The sequence below is a fragment of the Chrysemys picta genome, chromosome 11 (assembly GCF_011386835.1).
Source record: "Chrysemys picta bellii isolate R12L10 chromosome 11, ASM1138683v2, whole genome shotgun sequence".
In the NCBI taxonomy this organism is placed as follows: domain Eukaryota; kingdom Metazoa; phylum Chordata; order Testudines; family Emydidae; genus Chrysemys; species Chrysemys picta.
The window spans coordinates 67436307-67462849 of NC_088801.1; the positions used below are offsets into that span (position 1 = coordinate 67436307).

A 26543-nucleotide genomic window follows, 5' to 3' on the forward strand; every position below is an offset into this window, starting at 1 on the left:
AGGAGTCTCTTTTGCATCTTTTCTATAAGTTAACCCACAAATGTTACTTCCATAAGGATTTGAAATGAGATCAGTATTGGGATCTCCATCACTGGTGGGAGTTAACTCAGAATTTGAAACCTAAAGCAGTTCCAAAAATATAATGCATTTATGATAAGACATTAAAACACACAAAGCTTAGGTAGAGTATCATGTACAGAATTTTGCAAGCAGAGAAGATATATAATTGTCAGTAATAGGAAAGCTGGGAACTACTACATGCTTGTTTTTTATTATTACTGTTAGGATGGGAAACTGGTTCTGAAATGTCTGGTCTTTGCAATGGAAATTATTCACAAGCACTTTTCTTTTCTATAGCTTGTATGTGTCTGCCATATATCAAGCCATAAATGGCATTTCTACAATCAGGATACTGTAAGGTAGCTTTGTGGTCAACAATGTTCTTCTCTTTGAGTGCCTATTTGCCCTTGATTTAAAGATCTGTTTTGAGTAAAAAATGCAGCATCTTTTTTTCCCCCAAGAGACATGCAAGTGCTATAAAAGAACCGCTATTGATATTACCCACCGTTGACTACCAGTATGAACTGTTCTGCAAAAATGTTATTGGTGGTTTTGAAGAGCTTTGAGGTCTAGCTATGTATTGAAGGAAATGACAATAAGGTATGTAATGGTGTAGTATCTATAGGTAAATAGAGATCCCTAACCTTTCTGCTCAGATGGAAGTACTGATGTATTTAGATATATCCAACCTTCCCAGGCCATACTCTGTAGTAACTATAGAAAGTAGCTTGTAGGGAGGAGGGGTAGAGGAGATGCTTATCATTCTTTTGTTTAACCCTCTTATTATTCACTAGTGTAACTAAGATTGAAAATATATAGCTGCCCATGTTAATAGCTCAGCAAACAATTCAGGATTGTTTTCCCTGACCATAAATCCAGGGCTGTCAAAGTCATTATGGCAAGATTAATTTGTGATTATCTGACTATAAATCTCTTCAGAGATTCAGGGCCTTATCTCTGAAATGCAAATCAAGTTTAGCTTAAAGTACCTACTGTAAACGCAGACTGACAGTTATTTAGCGCAGCCATGCATATGCTGTATACAGTATATAAAATGTAAAAACTACGTTATACCTCTAATTTGAGAAATTATTTGCACTGACTAGGAATATTTAAAGTAAAAGGGCCAATTTCTGCTCTAATTTACACTGAAATTCAATTGAGCCAATTCTTCATTCTTGCAGGGCATTTTTACACTACTCCAGTGCCATAAGAATAGTGGTACCAGCCCTCAGAGAAGAACAGCTCTATAGTGCCCCCTTGCAGTCTTCCATGGGAATAAAAGTATCAGAATCAGCACCATAGTTACTTACTATTGACTATTCCCTAGTCATTATTTGTCATTTTGTAATTCAGTATCCCCCTGCCTTTATATAATACTAGCTATTTTTCCAATCCTTTGGACCTTCTCAAGTGTGCTTAGATTTATTAAAAATCAACATTATTGATTCAAAGTGGCAATTCTTTTATTACTCTTGGGTGCAAGTTTTCCAGGCCTGCTAATTTAAAAACATTTAACTTTAATAATTGCTGTTTAGTCACAGATAGAAGATAAAGTATAGTCCTCTCTAGTCACTGATAGAATATAAAGTATCTCATTATAACTGTAATATATGAATACAATGCATCTTTCTAAATACAGAACAGAATATTTATTGAATGCCTTTTCTACATTATGACTAGCAATGTTACCATCCTTATTTAATATCAGATCCATACCATTGCTAAGAATTTATTTGTTCCTAATATATTTTCAGAATTCCTTCTTATTGACCTTAACTCTAGTTAAGGTTTTTTTCACTGATATCCTTAGCTTCTGTTATGTACTGTCTGCATTTCCTAACTGCTGATCTGCAGTTGTAATTCTACTCAAAAGAAGTGTTATGAATTCAGGGAATTCAGATGTAAGAATAAATGTAAAAGAAATAAAAATATGTTAAGGTATGGAATTGCACAGTTAGTGCCCCCTTAATCATTGTAATATGCCCCTGTAATGACACTGGGTGACAGCTGTACGATTATGATTTACTCATCATAACAGTTTTTGTAGAGCCACAGGAGCTTAAACTGTGATTTTAAAAGATACAGTACATTGTTTTTATAATTTTTCTATAGTGTCTTCATGGGACAGAGTTAAGGCTGTTTTGATTACCTAATTAGCTAGTTAAACTGGGATTGCAGCTGCTTTGCATCTCCAGAGCACCACAAAGCAGACAGTGTACAATCTACCTCCTTTATCTTCATGTTCTGCTCTACTCTCTTCCTTCTGTATTGCACTGGTTCTACTCACTTATCCTCCTTGGTGAATAGAACTGATGCAGTGGGTAATTTTTAAATGAAATATTTAGGATTAATGTTGGGTTTTTTATGTTATTTTTCTTAATGTAAAGGTTTTCTGTCATCAGAGGCTAATGGATAAAATCTTCTCCTTCAGAGAAACTCGTGAAGAATTGCCAACTTTCAAAGTGGCTGCCGTCTCTAAGTGTTCTGAACAGGACTGTTGCTATAGTCTGCCCTAGGTTAACATGCCCTCTTTTAAAATGGCTGCCACCTCCCATTGTTCTCAGTGAGAATGAGGCCATAAAATATCCCCTCTTCTTGTTCTCTGTAGGAGTGAGCGCTGCTCCCCTCGGGAAGATGGTGGTCCCCTGTGCAGTCTGGATGTAGAGAGGAGCGCTGTGAGGGGCTGGTGAAGGATTTTTTAAGGATAGGGTTTTTTTAAGGATAGTGTGTGGTCTCAGTCCCATTGAGAATATTAAGAGATACCAGCCATTCTGAAAGAGGACAATTCTTTGTGGAATTCACTAAATAATATATTATTAATACTCATGTTTATTATACTAGTGTCAAGGGACAAACCAAGAATGGGATTCCGTTGTGCTGTGGCATGTACAAACAGAGAGTGGACGACAGTCCCTGTCCCAAAGGGCTCACCATCTACATAGACAAGATAGACTTCCATTGAAGAAGAAAATTTCAGTTATAAAGAATAATGAGAGAAGCTATCATTAATCCTGGAAAATAATCTTTAAAAAATCTTAAAATCTATGCACAAGTTTTCAGAGGTTTAACTCCATGGGAAGTTTGCAGAGCCTTTATTGTTTGTTAGTCTCTAAGGTGCCACAAGTACTCCTGTTCTTTTATTGTTCTGTTACTGAAATATTTCAGGATAAAAGAACAGGACACTCAGTGTTAAATTTCTTAAAGAACCCATTTAAAAATTTAATTTTAACTGGTAAATGCATTAATGGATTTATTGTAAATACAAAAGAAAAAGCATTCTATGCCCAAAGAGTAAGTGTAGTAATTTTGGGAGAAGATGTACATAACGAATAAGATGAAACTATACTTTAAGTGCAAAACTCAACTCATTCTTAACTACAGAGCTGTGAGCAATACCTCCATAGTTTATACTTATTTACATCTAATTGGAGGAGTAGTACAAAATATTTTTAAAAACAGAACTTAGTTACTAAGAAATATCTCAATATAATAAATAAAAATAGCATAATATTTCACATCTGTTTCAAAGCAACGTACAAACGGCACTTCATGAATCCTCACAAGAACTCTGAGGTAGATGGATATTGTTTATTATTTGTTATTGTAGTACCTAGGAGTTCCAGTCACAGATAGGGAAACTGGGACATAAAAAGGTTAAATGATTTGCCCAAGGTCACACAGTGAGTTAGTGGTAAAGGCGTGGTTAGAAACACTACTTTTTTACCCTTGGATAACATAAAAGATGTCCGAATGGATTCTCTTCTAATTTCTGAAAGAAAGAAGGGAAAACAGTTTGGGAAGGAATGAGTTTAGAATTACTGCTGCAATAATCATAGTGATTTTAAAGAATCACTGGATATTATGCCAACTGTCATTAAGATATTACAATGTAAAGAAATAGTTTTTAGCTAAACTTTTCTGTTATTTGGTCTAGCAATGATCAGACAGCAGTTACTTATAGGAATAAGAAGCATCAGAAGTTATATTAGCTACAGTTAGAATCATAAGGGCTATCAATCCTCACGCTTCAAGGCATAAACTAATCACTAGCTGGGATCAAGAAGAAATGCCCCTTTGTGTCACAGTATTACATTATAAAGCACATAATGGGAGTTTTACAACTTCCATTGAAACATTCATATTGGCCCATGTCAGAGGCAAGTCTAGATGGTTCATTGTTCTCTCCTGATATGGAATGTATTCTTGCTGGAGCTACCTGTGTGGGTGTAGCTTGTATTAGAGTGGTATATACTGCATTTTAGTGAAGAAAGAGGTGTGATTTGTTCATTTGCGGGAGTATTTTTTGGGTGTCTTCTTTTCAAAGTGCTAAAAACTATGAGAAAAATCAGGGTGTATCACCCCGTTGGACTCTGGTAGTGGGCTTGAAATGTACAGCATTAATTAAGGAATATAATCGTGATTTCGATCACGTTACTGCGTAATTTAAAAATAATATGCTGCTAAATAGGAATAGTTTTCCTTAAGTCCTTAGTTCCCTTCTCTATAAATTTGGTTATTATTCTGTTATCTGAACTGTACACTCAGCTAGGTACATAGGATTTCCACTAAAATTAGAAACCAGCCGTCAGTGGTAATTTCACTTATCCTGCTATGTATATTTTTTTGGTTCATATTCTTTTGTTTCCTTTTAAACTTTTTATTATTAGCATCTCATACCTTCTAAGATGGCTTTGTACAATCATTTAGTAAGTATGTTCCAGCGGCTCTGCATCAATCCCAAGGTGACTGCAAAAAATATCCTAAACTAGGCTTAACTGGCTGCCAGGAGGATTTCAGCCTTGGATCACTGGCAGCCAATACTAAATAGAGCTGCCCCCACCCTTCCTCCAATTTGCACCAAACACACTTTGGCTGGTGCGGAGAACCCAGCCCACTTTTTAGAAGAGTTTTAAAACAACCGTGTTTATTATCTAAACAACATTGTTGCAAATAAAATATTTTGTCTCATTTACAATGTTTAGAAATTTTAACTCTGGGTCTTGCAAAATATTGTACATAGTTCCACAGAATGCTTCCATAGCCATATATAAAATATGCATAATGCCATAAACAGCACTTTGGACAGGCAGTTCATTTTAGCTGACAGCACAGTCTTTCACCAAACGCCTGGATTCCTTATGCAATCACATTCTTTCCACGTCCAACTCCTTACTTGCAACCTTTTCTTTCCCCGCCGCCGTTTCGTAGAAACGTTGTCCCACAGCATCCCAAAGAAAACAAGAATTAATTCTATTGTCAGAGATTCAAACAGTACTGAGAGCTGTCAAATAATTTTCTACTAGTCACTAAAGACAAGGAAGGGTTCATTAAGATGAAGTATTTCTATCATCACCTCTATATTCTCTCAGTTCCAGTTAGTGCAAATTTTATATGCACCGTATGTGGTACATCTTAAAGAGGTGTGTTACCCAAAAGCACATACGTTGCATCAAAATTGCAAATAGCTTATAGCTCTAGTCAGATGACAAGAACTGGTACGTTCCTTATTATTCATAAGCAGTAGTACATGGAAAGGCACAACCACCTGAATCCTAAATTGCTGTTAACTGTTAATGTATTCTAGTTTGAAATTAGACGAGCTGGTCATTTGATAGGAAAGGGAAAGATTGTTGCAATGAATGCCTTTATACATATCAATTGCTCTCATTTGGATTCTAGTTCTTTTGGCTTCAGGCAGTCTTCAGAGATGTATCCTTTTTTTTTTTTTTTTTAAGAGTTCAGAAAGAGTAGGCTTTCCATAAAATCTTGTGTTGTCAAATGATTTTTCCACCCCGAATGGTGGAAGTCTCGTCTTTTACCATATGAGTATCCTATTAAAGCAGCCCACGTTCATCTTTGATTAGCGTCACTGCAATATGAACACGAGTCACATAGCAACCCTTAAACAATGATTTCTTCTGTATAAAAAAGTCTCCAGGGTGCTTTATTGAAGTTGTCAGATACTGAATTGTCTTTGTACCTTCTTAAAAGGTGAATAAATATAATTCAGTACAACAACTTTTTCTCTCCTCAAACACAGTTTTCTAAAACCTTTGGGCTGAATTCTATCCCAAAGTTTAAATGACCCCGAATGAGTACGCTCAAGCGCTGCTATTTCTGTGTCATTGCATTCTGACCGGCAGCAGCCCTTCTTCACAGATCTGTCCTTCTAAAGATGTGCATGATCTACACAGAAGAGTGGATGAAGAAACCACTGTCAGGTCAGGGGATGTATGTGCTGAAGTATATACACCCATTGCCCATTCCAGGGCCAACCCTTAGACCTGTCATAAGAACATCATCCTCTACTTTCTCCATTAGGTTTTGGGAGTAGCTAGAACTAGGCAGACAGCTTCTTCTCTTTGCTTCCCCCTGCGGTGAGCAGGTTTGGCATGGGTACTTAGGCACAATATCATAAAGGAATTTGGCCCCATGGCAGCCACATTTTTCTACCTGCTTGAAAGCATTTACCAATCTGAGACCCATTTCAGATACATCCATTTATGAAACACCGCAACAGCAAAGCATTCAGACTGGTAGAAACCTTTTAAAGTGTCACCATTGTATATGAGTTGGAATGTCCCGGTAATTCTGAAACATACTTCCTTTGCCTTTCAATGTTTCTTTCACTCATGTCTATACTATCGAGACAGAGACTCTATTCCAGCTATTAGGTTCTAACGTAATGTCACTGACAGTGAGCTATTCAGTGTGTGGTAAATAGTCATGGCCCTTTCTTGGCTGCAGAGGAGAGTAACTCCAGCCAAGGTTGGGAGAGCAGAGGCTACTCACTCAGTACTTCCCACTGTCAACGAGTGACAGGGGAGCCCTACTCAGCAGTGAGAATAGCTGGCCTAATGCGGGGAAGGAATTGATACGCAGTGGGGGTGTCTCTGAAGCACAAATCCTTCTGGAGCTTCTCCTAGGGCACCGCTACTTATGGCTAAGCTTAAAGGAACTATCTAACCCTGTATATTCCATGGTATACAAAAATGAAGGCATCACACCTGACACTTCTCTATTATTTTTGCCTTAGCGCTGAGTGTTTTATTAGAGTTTAGTTATCTGTGTCACAGACTGGAAATGGATGTGCTGAAAAATAAAGTGCAGAAGTGCCATCTAGAGTAGCAGGCCTCTGTGCAGAAGAAATCAGATTGGGACCAGCATGAGTGAAAGAGACTTGAAGATGCACCATCTGAAAGGGAAGAATGAGCTTGTTTCCAAGTGGCACAAAACCCCTTTATCCATCTTCTCTGTGCATTTTATTTAACATTGTATTTATTAATAACCAAACACAATGTTACCATTTTCAGTGTGAGGTGTGTAAACTATGTTACTGGTATAATTCTGTGGAAAATAGTCAAGTGGTACAGTTTTAGTAGCAAGCTGATTCAAATACTGCAGAGTCTGTATATCGTAACTTGGTGTGCAGTAAGAGTCAATGGAGAACTGACAAAGTGGTTTGAAGTGAAAACTTGAGTCTAATGGCAATGCATATTCAGTGCTCTATTCCTCAAAAGCATCATGTCCAATTCCCTTAGTAACATTGATGGAGGCTGCAAGATATTGGGGCAAATTATCAATCGCCTTGACTTTGCCGACGATATCATAATGATAATGCCTATGAAGGACTACAACCAAGAAGCAGCAATTAACCTGTACACAACAGCCAGAGAATGGGGATTAAAACTGAGTGAACAAAAGACCAAATTAATGGTAACATCAAAAATCAAGAAACAGGCTAAACTAGTCATTAGCAGTGTAGACATTGGACAAGTAGACAGTTTCTACTACTTGGGTTCCATCACAACGTGTGATGGCCGCTCTGAAAATGACATTGAGAACTGAATGGCTTCTGCCAGCACAATGTTTGTGTGTCTGAACAAAAAGGTTTTGGAACCTTAAATCAGTGTCCATGACAGCTAAAACCAGATTATATACAATGTTCATTGTTCACTCTACGGTTGTAAAACACGGGTACTGACAAAGCTTCTGGAGCAAAAGCTGCAACCATTTGAAAGGAGGTGCTGTATCCTAGGTGTAACTGAAAAGGCAATGTGTGATTATAATCATCAAAAGGTGCCAACTACCATGGTTTGGCCATGTTGCTAGAATGACCCTATATTGACTGCCTAATTTGCTCTCTCTGGAAGAGTACATGGTAAGAGAGGCCATGGATGTCCAAGGAGACAGTGGTCTAACATGGTATAAATGATATATCCAGGTAACTCCCCAAAGGGCTCAAATGGAGGCTCACAACAGATATGGATGGAATCGGCTCATAATATCAGTTCTTTCCAGCCTTGGTGTTGGAAAAGGGAGATGATGATGAATTCAGACTTGGAATATCGGGAATGCCTATGTATGGAAGTTGTCAAGGTTCTGTGAGAAGCCATGGTATTTGCATTCACACATCAGACCTCTGCATTACAGCTGATAGAGACTTTTTGGATTAATTTTTTTCTGTTGAAAAATGCCTATTTGTCAAAACAGAAACTATTTACAGGATAGGGTTGGTTTTTGACAAATTTCCCCATTCAAAACCATTTTGAAAATTGTTTTTGAAATTGTTGAAACATCCCATTTTGACATTTTACAAATGAAAAAGTTCCCTTTGTGGGTTCAAAATTTCTTTTTATTTTGAAATGTAAGTTGATTTATGAATTTTATTTTTTTTAAAAGTCAAAATTGGAAAAAAAGGGGGATGGTTGTTTTGGATTTTTGGTTTGCAAATCTTTTTGAAATGTTTTTGAAATCTCATTTTTCCCCCCAGGACAGAAATACCATTTCCTTCCCAGCTTTACCACATGTCTTTGACAACCTAAATCTACATAATCAAAGAAGCCCAATTGCCATTCTGCTGGCAGAATTCAGGATGAGTTCGCTCAGTGTATACGCATCCTCCCCTTCATGCCAGGATAATTGAAAATGGTGAAATGGAATTAAAATGATCTTTTCCAAATCAACCCCAAACCTATCTTCCAACTGAGAAGTCTTGACAGTTTCAACTCACAGGGTAATGCCTTTGGAAAGATCTAAGCACCTGAAAATAAGGCTTATAATAAAAATACCTTCTCAGCCATAGCTATAGCGAAAGTAGTGGAACATAAGAGGGCCAGATTGTGAATCCCTTATGCATAGTCATGAGCAGTCACATGAGTCTGAGTGGCTGCTCACTGCTAGGAGTAAGCGCTTCACAATCTGGCCCACAGTAATTAGAACTAAGCATTTAGGGTCAATTTCTGATGCCCTTACTCATGGTAGATAGCACCTTATCCCATGAGTGGTCCCACTGGCTTTAGTAGAATTAATCACAGAGTAAGGTGCTACTTGGAGAGAGTGAGAGTATCAGGATGAGGCCCTTTTGCCTGATTTAGGAGGTTACTCTTATTAATTTGGATTGTATGGGTTATAGGCTCACCAATTAATCCGATCAGAAGGTAATTAGGTTCTTATCCCAGCATCAGGCTACACAGAGTTTGCAAAGACCCTTGGGGATATGATAAGGATGCTCACACTGAGACAAATATAGCCTTAAAGACTTTTATTGAGATAAATGGAATAGTACTCAAATAGTAATCAAATGGTCAAATAATCAGAGTTAGAAATGCAACAATATTGTTGTAGAGATTCATGTGATATTATATACTATAAAGCTTTTGATTAATATACTCACCCTTCCTTGATAATCTGGTGGTAAGAGACAAAGGACCAGCCTTGCCTCTGGCATGCCAAGAGAGTTCAGGTCCAGGTTCCTCAACTGAGTGAGAGGTGCAGAGCTTAGGAGACGATTAAGAGCTATCCAAGCTAACTTAGCATTTTACTTAACTAACTGCCTTAAAACTTACAATTAAGAACTAGTTACAGTGGAGGAGAAGCTGGATATGATTCAACAGTGTGCCCTTGTTGCCAAGAAGGCTAATGGCATTTTGGGCTTTATAAGTAGGAGCATTGCCAGCAGATGGAGGGATATGATCATTCCCCTCTATTTGGCATTGGTGAGGCCTCATCTGGAGTACTGTGTCCAGTTTGGGGCCCCACACGACAAGAAGGATGTGGAAAAATTGGAAAGAGTCCAGCGGAGGGCAACAAAAGATTAGGGGGCTGGAGCACGTGATTTATGAGGAGAGGCTGAGGGAACTGGGATTATTTAGTTTGCAGAAGAGAAGAATGAGGGGGGATTTGATAGCTGCTTTCAACTACCTGAAAGGGGGTTCCAAAGAGGATGTATCTAGACTGTTCTCAGTAGTACCAGATGAGAGAACGGGGAGTAATGGTCTCAAGTTGCAGAGGGGGAGGTTTAAGTTGGATATTAGGAAAAACTTTTTCACTAGGAGGGTGGTGGAGCACTGCAATGGGTTACCTCGGGAGGTGGTGGAATCTCCTTCCTTAGAGGTTTTTAAGGTCAGGCTTGACAAAGCTCTGGCTGGGATGATTTAGTTGGTGTTGGTCCTGTTTTGAGCAGGGGGTTGGACTAGATGACCCCCTGAGGTCCCTTCCAACCCTGATATTCTATGATTCTATGAACTTAGAAGCTTTGGAACTCAGAAACCTCCTTGGCATGGAGGTCTCTTATAGAGCTTGAGTACTTGAGCCCTCCTTCTTTGTCCAAATTTAGTTTCCTCACCCACAAAATGTTAGGGTACACTTACTCCATGGCCTGGTATGTTCGTACGTTTTGATGACATATACATACATACATAGATACATATTAATGACACTAGATCATTCTCACATTTGTTATTTTTGTCCTACATGGTTATTTTGGTTCTTTCCTTGTGGTATATCTGTTAAGTTTACAGAGGGTATGAACTTAGGAAGCCCTATATGCCAACCTGCTTCTACATATCCTTTATCCAGCTATGTTAAAGATATGGACCTTCTGCTTTAGCTCATCACCACCATGTAGGTGAAAGGTCCCAAACATATATGTGCTAACTCTATCTTAGGTCAACATACAGGATGTGGCCTGTAGATCCCTTGCATTACAGCCAACATATACTCTAATATAAACCTATAAACCAATTATAATCTATTCTAATAAAACAAATAATCAAACCCATCAGAAACTAAGAAACCTGTAAGAAAAGACATATAGGCAAGCGAGCAGGCTAGGCCTATAGGCTACAGCCTTTAGTTTTACTTTCACATTTGGGGCTAGATTGTGGCTTTGCCACGAACCTTGACTATGGGCACTGCACAACCAGATTGGGCATTAATGCAAGGGGAAAGTAATCTGTGAAAGCCCTATGCCTGGTTCCTTTCACTCCCTGTCCTTGCCCACCCTTTTACGCAAAAGGGAGAGTAATGGCTTTTAAACAAATTCCCTGTGCCCTGCAATGGTGGTAGACCATGCAAGGGGCAAGAACATGGTGTACATTCCCTTAGTCATTGGTGCATGTGTGTGTAATGGCTCTCAATCAAGCCCCTATTGTCAGTCAGATCTGGGGCTACTAAACTGCAAAGTATGAATATATGAATATATTTGAAGTTGTACTGTACCTGACCTGTGAAGTTATACCTATCATCTGCATAATAAAATACTATATTTGATGTTTTGCAGTTAAATTAATATATTAGGTTTTTCTACTTAGAAGGATGGTTTTTAGAGATATAATTGTTTCTTTCATTTTTATGGCAATAGCATAGATATGAAGTAACAGCATTTTGAAAGTTTAGATGAAAATAATGGCTTGAGGATGCGGTGTGTTATACAGTGTATAAAATTAACAGCTAGTGCTCTCAGGTGACAAAAATCTAATCTTGAGTGTGTGAACTTTTTGCATAATTCTTATTAGGTTATCAATCAATGTTTTGACATTACTTTGATTACATATTCAACACCTACAACAATGATATAAACTAAGATTACATTCTGCAATTTAGGATTTACACAATCTGTTGATGGAAATAGCTTATACTTATATTATACAAGAAGATGACATTTTTACTGAGAGTATAGAACAGTGACACATCTTCCGAATGTACAATGCCAGCCCTTAAAATCTTAGCAGCCGCTGATCTGTTAACCTTATTGTAATTTTAGATTTCATGTACTCCATGCTGGCTTTTGGGGCCAATAGTGGAGGCTCTGATTGCAGAAACATTAATGCACATGCTTATAAATTTACACCTGTGAGTTTTCTCAATTAGAGCGGGACAAGGGAATAACTGAGTTTTCAGTTTCCTGGAAGTAAAAAAAAAAAAAAAAAAAAAAAAATCAACGGAAACTGAAACCAAAAAATCTCAACAAAAATATTGTTTCTGGTCTAAAAAATGTTTTGTTCAGTTTTCAGCCATTCTGAAAAATAAAGACAAAACATAAATAAATAAAAATGAAGGTCTGGAGTCACAAAATGGCTAGAGGAGGAGAAAGAGGTAGTACTAGTAATGGGGCCTGCCTTATAACGTTGGCCCAGCAGGTAGGGCATTCTCTTGCAATGTGGGAGACCTCAGTTCAAATCCCTTCTGCACATCAAGTAGAGGGGGCAATTGAACTCTGTCTCTCTCATCGCACGACTGTCACCTCATTCTCTTCCTCCTCCAGTTGTTTTCTGAATGGCATCTAATTTGCAAAGAAACAAAAAATGGTCAAAACAATTTGGTGAATTCGCCAATAGTTTCAGGTTAACCAACGCAGTATTTTTCAGTGAATAAACTATTAGTCTGAAACATTTAACTGAACTCTAATCCCAGTTAAACCCTTGGAACCATTAATATGTGTACAGTTAAGCACTTGTGTGCACAGAATTGGGTCTAAAGTGCCCGTACAACGATCAGTGCTCAATAATCACAGAGGGGGCAATTATTTGAGGTTTGCTCTCCATTCCGGTTGAAGCCAATAGATGTTGAAAGTGCCCAGCTCTCACAGGATCTGGTCATATGTCTATAAAGGTGTTGATATTTACTGTATGGTAATGGCCAGCTGATTTTCAAGCAGATTCAGATATGCTATTCTCAATCTGTTTTGGTCGTCTGACTATTTTGAAAATCTTTGGGCCTTGCTTATGTCATTAAGATTCAAAGCTTAGGTAATTTTCTCATAGTCTAATGTATTCTCTTTGTACAGCCTCAGACACAATTGGAAGTGCAGTTCCACTCTTAACAGTAACTGTAAAAAGAGCACTCTGGGGTTGTATATTTGTCTCAATTAATTCTGTATTAAATTTGCTCAGTTTACAGGTAAAAATGATTTTTCTAGTTGCCTGAACAGCAAATTCAACCTGGGATCTGAAAGTCAAGCTCTGTTCTTTCATTTCATTCATTAACACTGGTAACTAAGATTTTGCAGAACACATGCTGCCCTGAATAATATTTGTGCCACCCATTTTGTCTTCAAATTACAGGTTCAGTAACACCCGTATAATCCCGCTGAAAATGTTGCGGTTTGCCCAGGTGTAAAAAAGGGCATAATTTAACATGAAGAATTTTTCCAATTTGTAGTCATGTGTGAAAAGGAAATAATCCATGTTGACTTCAGATCTGTGGTTGAGTTTGTAGGCCTACTTGTTAGAAAATAATCTTATTTTGTAAACAGAACAATTTTTAAATGGGATTATTGAGACACGGTGAACCTCACAATGCCATTTTTCAGAGAAGTACAAAGGTAAAATCCAGAATCCTGTTTAAATTTCATAGCAGCCATTAAATAACACTGAAAACAATGGTAACGGGGAATGTCTCCTAGAAAATCAGTGCCTCTGGACATTTGCTTGTAAAAAGTAAACCTGAGGACATTTAGAGAGAATAAATGGAAGAGGGCAGCTCTTAAAGACAAAAAGAAAGCATTGGTCATTGTCTGTGGTCAGTATTAACCTTTGTTATAGGCAGCTATATTTAAGAGTCCCATAGTCAAGATTGCTGTTTTTCATGGTTTATAATTCTGCAGATATAAACCATTTGGATCAATTGAAATCATTGCCTCAAGAGAGAGTTTTTTGGGAAAATTTCATCTAAAACAGTCCACGATTTCTGAGAATGTAGCTAGGGGAAATTACACTCTTTTAACTTTTTAAAGAAAAATCTTGTAACTGTTTCACACATGATCTGGAGAGACTTGTTAAAGTTTGGCAGCTAAATTCTCTGAAATTTTGTCTGCACTGGGAATACTCTATCCCCTCACAGCTTCCCCGTGTGACCTGACTGAGAATGCACCATTCCCACCAAGTGACTGAGCATGGTTCATCCAAGAGCTGCAGGGACAAAGCAGGACTTTCTCTACAATAGCTCTTCTTGAAGCCACCATGGTGCTAGGCACAAGAACTGAGAGCAAGGAGACTTTCTCTTCCGTGTTCTCAATGCTCCCCCTGCTTGTAAACTGGTAGCATGGAGAAGGAGGAACTGATTGACTGGAATGTAGAAGGATGAGGAACTGGGAATAGGCGGGAGGAAGAGACACAGGGCTGGGGCTCAGGGAAAAGAGCTTGGGAGGTAGGAGCAGGAGATGGGGACAGAGGCACGAGCAGAGAAGGAAGTTGATGGCATATGGGTGACAGGAACAAGAGGGGAAAGCGGGGCAGGAGCAGGGGGAAGGACATAAGCTGCAGTGGGGAGCAGACGTGAGCCACAGACGCGGGAAGGATAAAAGCAGAGGTTCTGTGGGAGAAAAGTATGTGAGCACATAATTAAAGACTGTACCATAAACATATGCACAAGGGAAGGAGGGAATTAATTAAAATTGCACAGACACCTTAATTTAAGCATCTCCTAACTTTTGAGTGCTTGACTTTGGAACCTTACCTCACTTTGTCTCTCTAATATCCAGAGACCGAGATGGTTACAGCAAAACTGCATATAGCTTAATTCCTGTCTCCTGGCAACGCTGCCCCATTGTAATTCTCTCCCACCTGACTAAATGTTGGTTAGAGAGACAAGGTGGGTGAGGTAATATCTTTTATTGGGCCAACTGCTGTTGGTGAAAAAGGCAATGGAGCTCTATAAAGCTTGTCTCTTTCACCAACAGCAGTTGGTCCAATAACAGATATTACCTCACCCACCTTGTGTCTCTAGTATCCTGGGACCACACAGCTACAGCAACACTTCAACTATAAATGCAGGGGAGAGCTTGTGCCCAAGTTAAGACAGCAGGAGATGCACCAGTATTGTTTCCCCAAACCTTTCTAGCAGTTTGTGACTCCATGGTTATGGAACTGAGTGCATAATAGCTAGGGCAACAATTACACAATCCCTCCCCATTGGAAACTGCCTCCTCAAAATCAGTAGTATCCTTTGTTTAGTTACACCCTGGCACATCTGCCTTTTGAAAGGTTGGTCCCTTCAAGAGCTAAATCACAGATCAGAATAAGAGACAACCTCTGGAAGTTAGCCTCTTATTTGCTGTGTTTTCAGTGGTTTCTCCCTATAAAACTAGACCGAGCCAATGCAGTAATTTGTTTCAATGGTTATGAAAAATAAACTGACTGAAAATGATATCACCTGTAGGTTAGACCAGGAGGCAAGGTTTTTTATTCCTCACTCCAGCAGCTGCTTATTAGAGAACCAGAATGATATTGTATTTGTTGTGATGCTGCGTCTAAGTGCACAACAAATCCATTATTCATATCTTCCCAAGCTCATAAAGCCATTGAAACAGTGCAGCATGCCTCCTTAAGACCGCCACCCACTCAAAATCCATTTCATTTGGCCAAATAATGAAACTCCCGCTCTGAAGAAAACCAATTTGAAAACATACTGAAATTCATTTTACTCACTTTAATATTTATGTGCTTATATTTATTGTGTTTCAGCCATTTTGTACTGTTTTCAAAAGTATTTGCTCATTTCATAGATTGAAAGCAATGTCAGGCACATTTAAAATGAGGAAGAAAATCAAGTCAAAAGAGGACCAGGGTACCAATGATGTGTGTAATGGCTGTATACCAAGTAGATCAAACTCAACCATTAATAAGCTGTATAGATATTGTTGGTGGAACCCCAATAATATATATATCTTAATGTTAACTTACATGAAGCACAGCATTGGTTCCAAACTCTGTGTGTTAGTACTGCATAATATTGGCACAGATTGGAACTCGGCATTTTAGCCTATAACCTTCCCCTCCAAGATGACCACACCCTGGCTTGGAGGTGCCATGGTGATATGAATAAAAAGGGCATCTCTTCCAAAGAAAGGAGACATGCCACTAACACTCAGCTGCAACTGCATAGCTTGGATTTGATGTGCTGCAGTATTTTTATCTGACTGTGCTTTTGATTCAGTCATTTTCTTGTATGTATCAATAAGAATAATCGGATGATCGCCAATGGAATTATGTTAACACCTTTTGCGTGGTTTTTGGTGGGTTGCGCATTTGGATGAGGAGTTCGGTGAATGCAAATTACTGTACAGTTTCTTATGTGCATATTGAGAAATCTCAGTGACTCAGATTGCACACTAATCTTCTTGCCTGGGGGGGAGGGGGGTGTGATATGAAAACTTTCATGCCATCCTGTTGTATCGAGAATCTAGGAATCAGGTGGAATGAAATAGCAGATTAGGTCTGTCTTCCCCCCATACATACCCAATACCTGCCCTTGGTCACTATCATGCAGGGCCAGCCTATGGATTGTTGGGAAGGTTAGTGAGCTGATTTTTCTGGAATACGTCCCAAAATAAACAAGCTCATTTTGTGTGTGAGAAAGAGGAGGTCTTTGTTCCTTCCCCTAGCATCAGGCTATATAACTGGAGTCCAGCTGCTTGTTCCTGTCCATAGGTATACAACTATTTACATTTCACAAGGGAGAAGGCTAGAATCTTGCATTTAAAAAAAGTGTCATGGTTGTCCTTCATGGAGCCCAAGGTCAACTTTAACAGAGGCCTCAGGAGAGCCCCCTCCAACTCATCAGTGGGGAGAGCCTTTTCCTCTTCAACTATAAATTCCTATAAGAAAGATGTTGCAAATATAGTTTTCAACAGGGCCAGTCTCCCACTATTTAATATAGACTAAGGGTTGGATTTTCAAAAGTTCCTAAGGGAGTTCTTGAAAGCTAATGGGAGTTAGGCACCTATGAACTATTGAAAATCCCGCTAAGTGTTTACCTGCATGTTTAGTCTCCTAAATACTTTTTACAATCTGGTCCCTAACTAGAACTCGTTGGGAGTTTTTCAACAACACTTTTTATTTTTAGACTGAAAACTTCCGATTTGTCAAAACTGAAAATATTTGCAAAACACTGTTGGGTTCAAGGCCCAACTTGAAAAACTTTTGGTGAAGAAGTTCTGAAATTGCTGAAATGCCCTGTTTTGGGATAAAAGGCAAATTCACGGAGAAACTGAGAAATAGGGACCTTGTCAGCCATTTAGCCAGAGGGATGAAATTATAGGAAACTTGCTAAGATTTATTCTGGTTTAAGAATCTGTTTGGGTTGACAGATGTATGCTGTTTTTACAATTTTCTTCTTGCATCCCAGTAACTGATGGATACATTTTGTAAATCTAAAAACAAATACCAAATCATGGAAGAGAACAGGCGCTATAACGGAAGCATCCATTCAACCAGCTTTTATAACAATTCAGTCTGGTTGAAATAAAGTATAGGAAAGACTGAACATTAAATCTAGAAAGTGAACTTTCCTGGATATCTTATTTGAAAAACTGGAACACAAAACTATGGCTGCAGCAGTGTGTCTGGACAAGGCAGGCCTAAAGTAAGCTTAAGGATACTACAAAAAAAAAAAAAAAAAAGTCACTTGGGAAGCCATTTGATCCCTCAAAGTACAAGTCAAGGAAGCTTTTCCCTTTATGTTGTTGCTTTGTAGCAACCAGCAGCAATATAAACTTGGCTGGATTAAGGGAAAAACCTGGATTTAGTCATCCAAGACAAATCAGAAAAAGCAAAAGTTTTACCTATATGAAGAGAGTGCGAGAGACCAGAACAAAAAGCAACTTCTGTACAAGCCTCATAAGAAATACTTACTGAAATGTGACATCAATTCAGGGCTGATTTCAGCTGATACATTATTTGAGGATAAGCCCACTGTCCTCAGGGAGTGAGTTATATAGTTTATTCTTTTGCTACAGAGCTGCTGGGCAGAAAACATGGTCATACTAGTACTGCAATGTTTCATGATGGTTTAATTATATGTTTTACATCTATTTGTGATTATTTTTAACTACTTAAGTGGCACCCCAGTTTCCTTGATGGGGATAGGAGAGGATTGCTTCATAAAATAAAACCAAGATTTTCAAAAGTGGCTAGTTATTTCAGGTACCTCATTTTTTAAGTGCCCGATTTGAAACCCATTGAAGAGGTGTGATTTTCAGAGAGTGTTCAACCCTGACTATCTGAAAATCAGACCCCTTTCAGGTATGGGCCCCAAAAATGACTAGTCACTGTGAAAATCTTTGCCTATTATTAATAATATGTTTCCATTCATAATACACGACACACAAATAAGGTATCCACTTTAGCAAATATTTTTGGCCTGATTGTGAGAAGTGCTGAGTCCTGGCTGTTGCTGACGACTTCAGCTGGAGGTGGGAGTGCTCAACTCCTCTGACAGTCAAGCTCTTTCTCTATGGATATTTTAAAGCAAACTGAGCAAATACACAGGCCAATTTAGTCGATATTTTAAAAGTGAAATATCCATCTAAATCTGGTATGAAAAACGTGTAGAATATTCTAAGCCTTTTTATCTCATAGGGTATTGTCATTGAACAAGCTAAGGCATTTTTGCAGTATTTCTTCCCCCCGAAAAATAAATGGCAATCCTGGAAACGGAAGTCCTATCATCTATTCTACATCAGACTAGATACATCTTATTGTACAATAGCCCAGGCTTTCCCAGTCTGCCTTGCCAATGTGCCTCAGCCTCAGGGGTAGGAGTGAAAAACTAGTTGTCTTCCTTCATTATGATCATTTACTCTGTTGGCTTTCTGTTGACGCAACCAATACAGGTGCTAATTACTGTGGTTGTTTTAGGTCTGGCTCCTGTGAGGGGCTGTGCACTCTGGCCTGGATCCAACAAAGCACTTAAGCACATATCTAACTTTAAATCCTTGATTAGTCCCCCAATCCGCATGCATGAAGTTCAGCACCTCCATAAGGTCTTGTCCATAAGCAGATTTTGCACTGCTTCAGCTATATAGATTTAGAAATCGGCATAGCTCACCAACGTGGATGCAATTACACCGATACAAAGCTGCTTTTACTGCATTCAAACTAGGGATTCTACCAATTCAATTATAGCAGAATAAAATCACACTCTGAATCAAAAGGGTTAAATCAGTATCGAAACTACGTGTAGAGGAGCCCTAAGTCTCTGCAAGTTTGAAGCTTTAACTTTATTTTATTTTAACAGACCTTTTATCTTTTCTTCTTTTAAAAGCCGTTATCTGAAACCGAAAATAATCTAAATAATAATACTTACCACTTTACATAGCACTCTACATGTTCACAGCAGTGTAAAATCATTATCTGACTAATCCTTCATTAGGATAATTAGCAAAAGCCTCATTATTAATGTTTCAAGTCATTACAGAACAGGTGACAAAGATTATAGTCATACACTGTTAGGCTTCTTTACACTCTCCTGTTAAAGCCTAATTAAGTAATGCCAGGATATATACTTTAGTCATATAAAACAAGCCAAATAATAGTATCTATCAGAAGTTATTTTCAGTATTTACGAAAATAAGTCCTGATTCTGAGGACTATTTAAAACACACCAGGAGGAAAATAAAAAGTTTCATATTTTTTTCAATCTTCTTTTGCTAGGTGTCCCCAATAGGTCCTTGTAAAAGTCTTTTGTGCTAGAAAACACAACAGCCACTACCATAGTACGGTCGAGACAGAAACAAGCTCAGCAATCAGAAGAGTGGAAGATAGGGGTCCTCATTGCATCTTAGGATAGCAAGAACCATCAGGGAGCCAAGTGCATTTGCAACACCATAGCAACCAGTGTTTCTTCAGTGATGCCTCTTGGGAGACTGAGCAGTCTTCTTACTGGGTGTCCACCCAATGCTGGAAACTTTCATGAACCAATTCAGTGATATAGTTTCCACTAATATACATTTAATGGCACGGGCACCCCTCCAAAAGTCTGTTACTATACTTTTCTCCCCACATCAGTACTTGGGTACACTAAGAAATATTGTGTTGCCTTCTGCTTTTATTTCTTGCAATAATATAATTCCTGTTCTTAAATTTGTAATTAGCTGAGAAACCTAAGCTTTTTAGTCATGGAGGTCAGGCATAGGCTTTTGGTGCTTCTTTCCTCCAGCACTTATAGAACCCTTGTTTCCAGAGCTGGGAATATTTTTCTGTTCTCCAGTCTCATTTCAGAATATTGTTCTGACTAGAGGGTTGCTTTCTCCCAGTGAATTGTAAGTATGCAATCAGCTGAAGACATGTTCACCAAATGCCCCCTCTCTGCAGATATATGTTTTCAATCTGAATCCTTTCTGAACCATTAGATGTCACTAAGGACACAAACAAGGCACTGCCATCCCTATCTATCCTGGGCCACTCTTTGTGTGTTCTCTATGCTGTTTAGTCCCATATGTTTTCCCTCTCTGAGTAGTGTTCAATGGAGGCATTTTTTTCAAATTACAGAAATGCAACAAGATAATTTTTAGACCAGGAAAAACATACCAGGAGCAAAGATCCCAGAAGGTCCGGTAAATTTCCAAAACTAACCTCCAGCATCACAACTAGATTATTTTCCTGTTCTTTTTTAATGTTTCTGTTGAGCAGTGCATTAAACTCAAATGTTGCTCATGCCCTGAGCTGCTCCCCACAGGTAGATATGGGACCCCATATGGAGAATGGGATACTATGTGGGCAGAAGGATTTGCCTGCATAGTGTTCATTGCAAGGGCAGAGCCAAAATAGCCTTCTGCATTCCCTCTTCTAGTACTGGGGCAGCTGTTAGCCAACAAAACATATCGCCAGAATTGCTATGGCTCCATTGGTTATGTTGGCACCGGGTTACATTGTTGCATAAACAAATGGCCTGATCTTGCTTTCATTGAAATCAATGGGAGTTTTGCCATTGACTTCACTGTGAACCAATGCAGGGCCAGTTACGTTTTTTGTCATGGCAAGACACTTTATAACTTGATGTCAAAGAATAGCTGCCATGTTAAATTCAGCTCCATTCAAAATACAGGAAAAGTATGTTTAATTTACACTGCCTATCAGTGTAAATTAAAATTCTGCAGCAAGACCAAAATGTAAGTGGCTAAAATTGATTGGTATCTTTTTAATGAAAGGAGAAGCAGTTTGAACCATCTCAGAACTTTAAGAATGGAGATGTCACAGTTAAATTATGAGACTCATCAATTTTCATTTTTCTCAAGGAGGTATAACAGAAGAATATAATGATAGTTTATTGCTGACTTGTGAAGTTGATGAGTCAGAGGAAATGTGTTTATTTATATACCTAGAAAATATTAATAAAACATGATACTGTCTTGTGGGTTTTTTCCCCTTGTTGTTTCTAGCAGTTAAGCCTTGGCTTTGATATTAGCAGACTAAAGAGGAAGGGATGGAGGGAAGAGTGGAGAATTTTTAACTTATCAGTCAAGTCTGTATTGCTTCAGGGGTCTGTTTCTTTTTACATGCTCAGTTTCTTGTGTACAGGACCGAGGGTTTGGACTGCCAACCTCCCATGGTGATAAACTAAGGCCCAGTCCAGTTCCCCCTGAAAGCAATGTCAAAACTTGCATTGTCTTCAGTGGGAGCAGGATTGGGTTGCTACTCTAATGTAGACAATCTCCAGCCACTGCTTGCCTTACTCCCAAGAGTAGTCACACTGAGCTCAATGAGATTGCTGATGTGAATAATCAGAGATTTGGCACTTAATCTTAATTTAACCCACCAGTGTGGTTTAAAAATGTACAATGAGAAAACCTAGCCTTTGAATAAGGCAACATAATTGCAGTTGTGAGGCTTAATGACTTCGGGCTAGACTCTGCAAATTGATCCATGCAGGTAGACCCCCCGAATCAGCACTGAAGTCAGGGGACTGCCCACACAGATCCATTTGCAGAATATAGCACCACTGATGTTTGTCCAGGATTTTGAAGATGAAAATACTCTAAATTCTGAGTATTATTAATATCAATTATTTATACAACCAATTATCTGATCTTCATTTTATTTCTAAGTGTATGTACATTTACATTAGGGAAGAGAATTGCTGTATGTTTACAAAAATAATAATAAGCACCTATGTACTCCAGCACTTTTCCTTCTTCAAAGCATTGTACAAACATTAATTACACAGTGACTGTAAACTGAGTATTCAGAATTAGAAGATAACTTCATTTTATTGAAGGGAGGTAATGAAAGAATATCTTGTATTGATCTGAATGGGTCATATTGGCAATATTATACACATCTGTACCTTTTCTAAGACAAATATGCTTTATAGAGGATATGTCCCCACTCATCAATGTCTTATGAAACCCTGGTTATGTTTAGTGAAATAATGGGTCAAGAAAAAAATCATTGTCATAAGTGATGGTAGGCACTTTTTACTGAAATACTAGTCGTTTTATATTCTTGACATGAATAATTGGATGTGTCATATGTGAAGCTACCTAGAAATAAAATAGAGGTAATAAAATATAAAGACGTGATAGGATGTATTTATAACATCATAAAACAAACTGGCATTTTAATGTCTCAAGCCAGCCCATTTGCTATACTTCTTTTTTGATCTTGGCTAGAAAGGTTCTGTGCCTGATTTAAACACATTTAGGAGATAAAGTCACATAGTGGGTAATTAATAGGGTGTGTTTCTGTTGATGGTATTCTCCTTTTAACTGGTCCAATTCTATCAGTTTAACAGGGTTGAGATTGGTGTGTGATCTTACAAAACTTTCACAGAACTACTGTGTGTAGATTATTTGTTAATCACGGTGTGGTGCAAATTTCCCACATGTTTTTAGTTGATAGCAAAGGCAGTTCAGATGGTAGGATGTTATATGATAGATATGAAAAAGGAGTTTAGTGTTATTTTCCATGTTATGATTTGAGAAAACAATTGTTAGGAAAGATGCTGCTTTTTGAGGCATACTGTTTAGCACATTACTTAGGTGCCTTTTTTGAATCAAGGCCTAATATGGCATTGGAACAAGATAAGTTGCATGTGTATTATTGCATAATTAAAGTGTGTTTGTGCTTTATTATCTTTTTTTCAATTGTAATTTACTATACAAGGCCCCATTCTAAGATTAATTATTCCATTTTTTTTATCATTTCTTTCATTTAAAAATCTGGTGCAGTTGATTCTGTTTTTAAAATGGACACACCCTCAATTGCCAGCCTGTGTTGATTACTTAGCGTGAACACAACCATCAGCGGATCCCTTTACACCTAATATCCTACAGCTAGGGTTTTGCTATTTTCAAAAAGAGACCATGGGAACTTGCTGCTCTGAGCAGCAAATCCAGAACGGTGGCTGCAAGTAGGTGTGGTGGAATTACATGGTGCACAATCTATGGCTCGCTAGACTTTTAAATTGACAACAGTGTGTGTGTAAGGTGATAGCTGACAAAGTGGCAAGGTGTTGGAGATGGTTTATCCTCTTCAGTTTAAGTGGGCAAAGTGCTAATAAAGTGCATCCAGCTGCTTGCTTAGCAATTTTTACCAAGTGGTATTTGAACACTACCACAATTGCCAAGGCCAAATATTCAATAATCATGAGTCAGCCCCTCCCCCCCCCCCATCAACATTTTTTTTTAATTAAAAATTTTTGGGTTATTTCTATTTGTCTTCTATTTTTTTAAGGTACACCGGGGTCACATTTGTATTCTGTTTTCTGCTAACATGAGGGCTAAAAACTTACTTTAAAAAAGTGAAAGCTAAGATACTCGTGTTCATATGACTCCAGTGGCTGGGGCTTTAAGGAAATTGTCAGGTTGGTACAAATACCTAACCTACCAGGCATAGGTGGTTTCCTCTATTTTCTGAACTACCCAAAAATTTCTGAACCACCTAAACCCATCTATAATGAGTGTTTGCTTTACAAAGAAAGGATTCTGTTCGTTGTTTCATCAGGCTATCTCTGGACCAACTAGTTTTAAAACAACGGAGTTTCTCTGGATTTCCTCCCATGTCAAAAGTGTAGAATCTGGCCCATTGTGTACAAAATGCGCTAGAGTCAGTTGGTATGTTGCTTCAAACCAAGTTTTCCTTTGCCACAGTAGAACATCTAGATTGTATGCAAGAAATGCACTCTCATTTAAATTCTCTCTCGGCTGGAAGGGAAGATGAGTTTGTTTTATATAGCAGTCAGAGGTGCTCAGAAATATCAGTCAGTCAGTTACCAGAGTGGTAAATTAAATCTGGAGCGTGAGAGAGCTCTCTCATCACTACACATTGGTATGGAGGCGGCAAAGAGAGAAAGCTGTATCAAGCCTAAGTGTTTATGTGCTTGATGGAAATGTACAACTCATTTCCTTCCCTTCCATTGCTGTTATTGTCCGTCACTTTAGTCCATTTTCACCTTGCTCAGGGATTCTGAATGGGACCTTCCTGCTCTGGCACCTAATTAATCTCTCACAAGTCTGTTCTTGCAGCCAGTCTGCCTGGGATGCCCCTATTTTAGGCCTTATGAACTCATGAACAATACTCTTCCTCCCCCTCTCCACACCTCTGTCCCATTCCACAAACAGATAAGATGTAGTTTTCAGCTACCTTTTTGGGAAGAGTGTGATATAAATCCTCTTATTACATTACTGTACAGAAGTATGTCCCCCAAAACGTGCTTGTGCACTCACTCTCTCTCTCTCTCTTTCTCTTTCTCTTTTCTTTCTTCTTCTAATGGAACAAAACTGGCCTAAATTTTCAAAAGTTCCAGGTGGGCATTCAACATCACCAGTCATTCTCTTACATGGCTCTAAGAGAGAATGCTGAGTACCCACCATCTGAAAATCAGTTTCCCTTAAGGCATATCAGCTTGGGTACTCGAAAATCACTAGTCACCTTTGAAAATGGAGGTGTACATATGCCCACATGCATGTATATCTGTCCTGACGGTTAAAGCAGTGCGACCATGGGGAATATAAAACATAATAAGTTACTTTATCACTGTATAACAAATAATCATGAACATCAGACAAACTATGCAGTAATCTCTAAAAGCCAGGAAGCTACATGTATGATATAAATAACAGATTCTTTAACTTGGATCCTTGTTACAACATAACACATACTATACTATAAATACTGAAAAAAAATAGTATAATGTAATATCTATAATAGAATAATATGTACAATATACAGTGTATTTGAAATATATTTCCTGGGTAAAATTTCCATTCTGGAAGCAGCCACACACACACACACACCTATACACCCTCTTCAGAGATAATATTGATCTTCAGATGGGGAGCCTGGAAAATGGAAAGGAGTCTTAAGTAAGTCTGGGAACTTGCTTTTCTCTGGCAGATCAGTGTGAGCCTCTGGCAAGCCTCTTTAAGCTCTAGTGGTCTGCATCTGATCTCCAATGTTTTTAGTACCAAAAAAAAACCCCTGCAACAGCTCTATGGCATCATGCAGGAATGGAAAAAAACCACAAAATCTTTAATTCCCTCTGCTGAAAGCCTCCTAAAGAGAATACTGTAAGAAATTTGGCCTTTTGCAGTTGCCACACACCCCCCCTCCCTCCAGTAATCTAATTTGCCAGCCCAATGTATTCAGTGGCCAGCTCAGAACTGGTGTGTTTTAGGTATCAAACCAAATGTGCAATGAATAAAATACTGAACTGACAGTTCCAATTACAGTGGGTCATGGTGTGTGGCTGCTTTCTGTTTGTTTGCTAGTTTATCTGCCGCTCTTTATTTGAGGCACTAGGACATACAGGACCGAACTGATCTTATTACTAATTGTAAAATTTTGTGGGGGGGTGAGGGGGTTGTGTGGTAAACTAATCCTTTTGAAACCTTAAAATGGCTTGACAAGCAAGTAAGGATGCAACAACTTGATATGGGCAAAAAGGAATTGTGCTTTGGGGTTTTCATAAGCTCATTATCCTCGCCATCCAAACTGTTCCAGAAGCAGGAGTGCATTCTGGAAACCCCAAAATTCCAGAGCAGAGGAGAGTTGGTTAAATGTTTCTGTTTTGGACTCATCTATGCTTACCCCTTCCCATGCCCTTCTCCTGACCATCACCAATCCAAATGTCAATCATTGGTAAAGCAAAGTAAATAATAAAAATAAAATAAAACCAGTATTTTGAACACTTCTGAACTGAGACGCTTATTTCACAGAATCATAGAAATGTAGGGGTGGAAAGGACCTCAAGAAAACATTGAGTCCTGTCCCCTTTGCTGAGGCAGGACTAAGTAAATCTACACCACCCCTGATAGGTGTTTGTCCAACCTGTTCTTAAAACCCTCCAGTGATGGGGATTCTACAACCCCCCTTGGAAGCCTGTTCCAGAGCTTCACTACCCTGATAGCCAGAAAGTTTTTCCTAATATCTAACCTAAATCTCTCTTGCTGCAGATTAAGTTCATTATTTGTTGTACTT

General features: G+C 38.5%; 1 protein-coding gene across 4 annotated transcripts in view; it reads left to right on the plus strand.

Annotated features, from left to right (window-relative positions):
* SPAG16 (sperm associated antigen 16) overlaps positions 1–26543 on the plus strand; it is a 786899-nt gene that overhangs the window by 525425 nt on the left and 234931 nt on the right. The gene's annotated exons all lie outside the window — the stretch shown is intronic.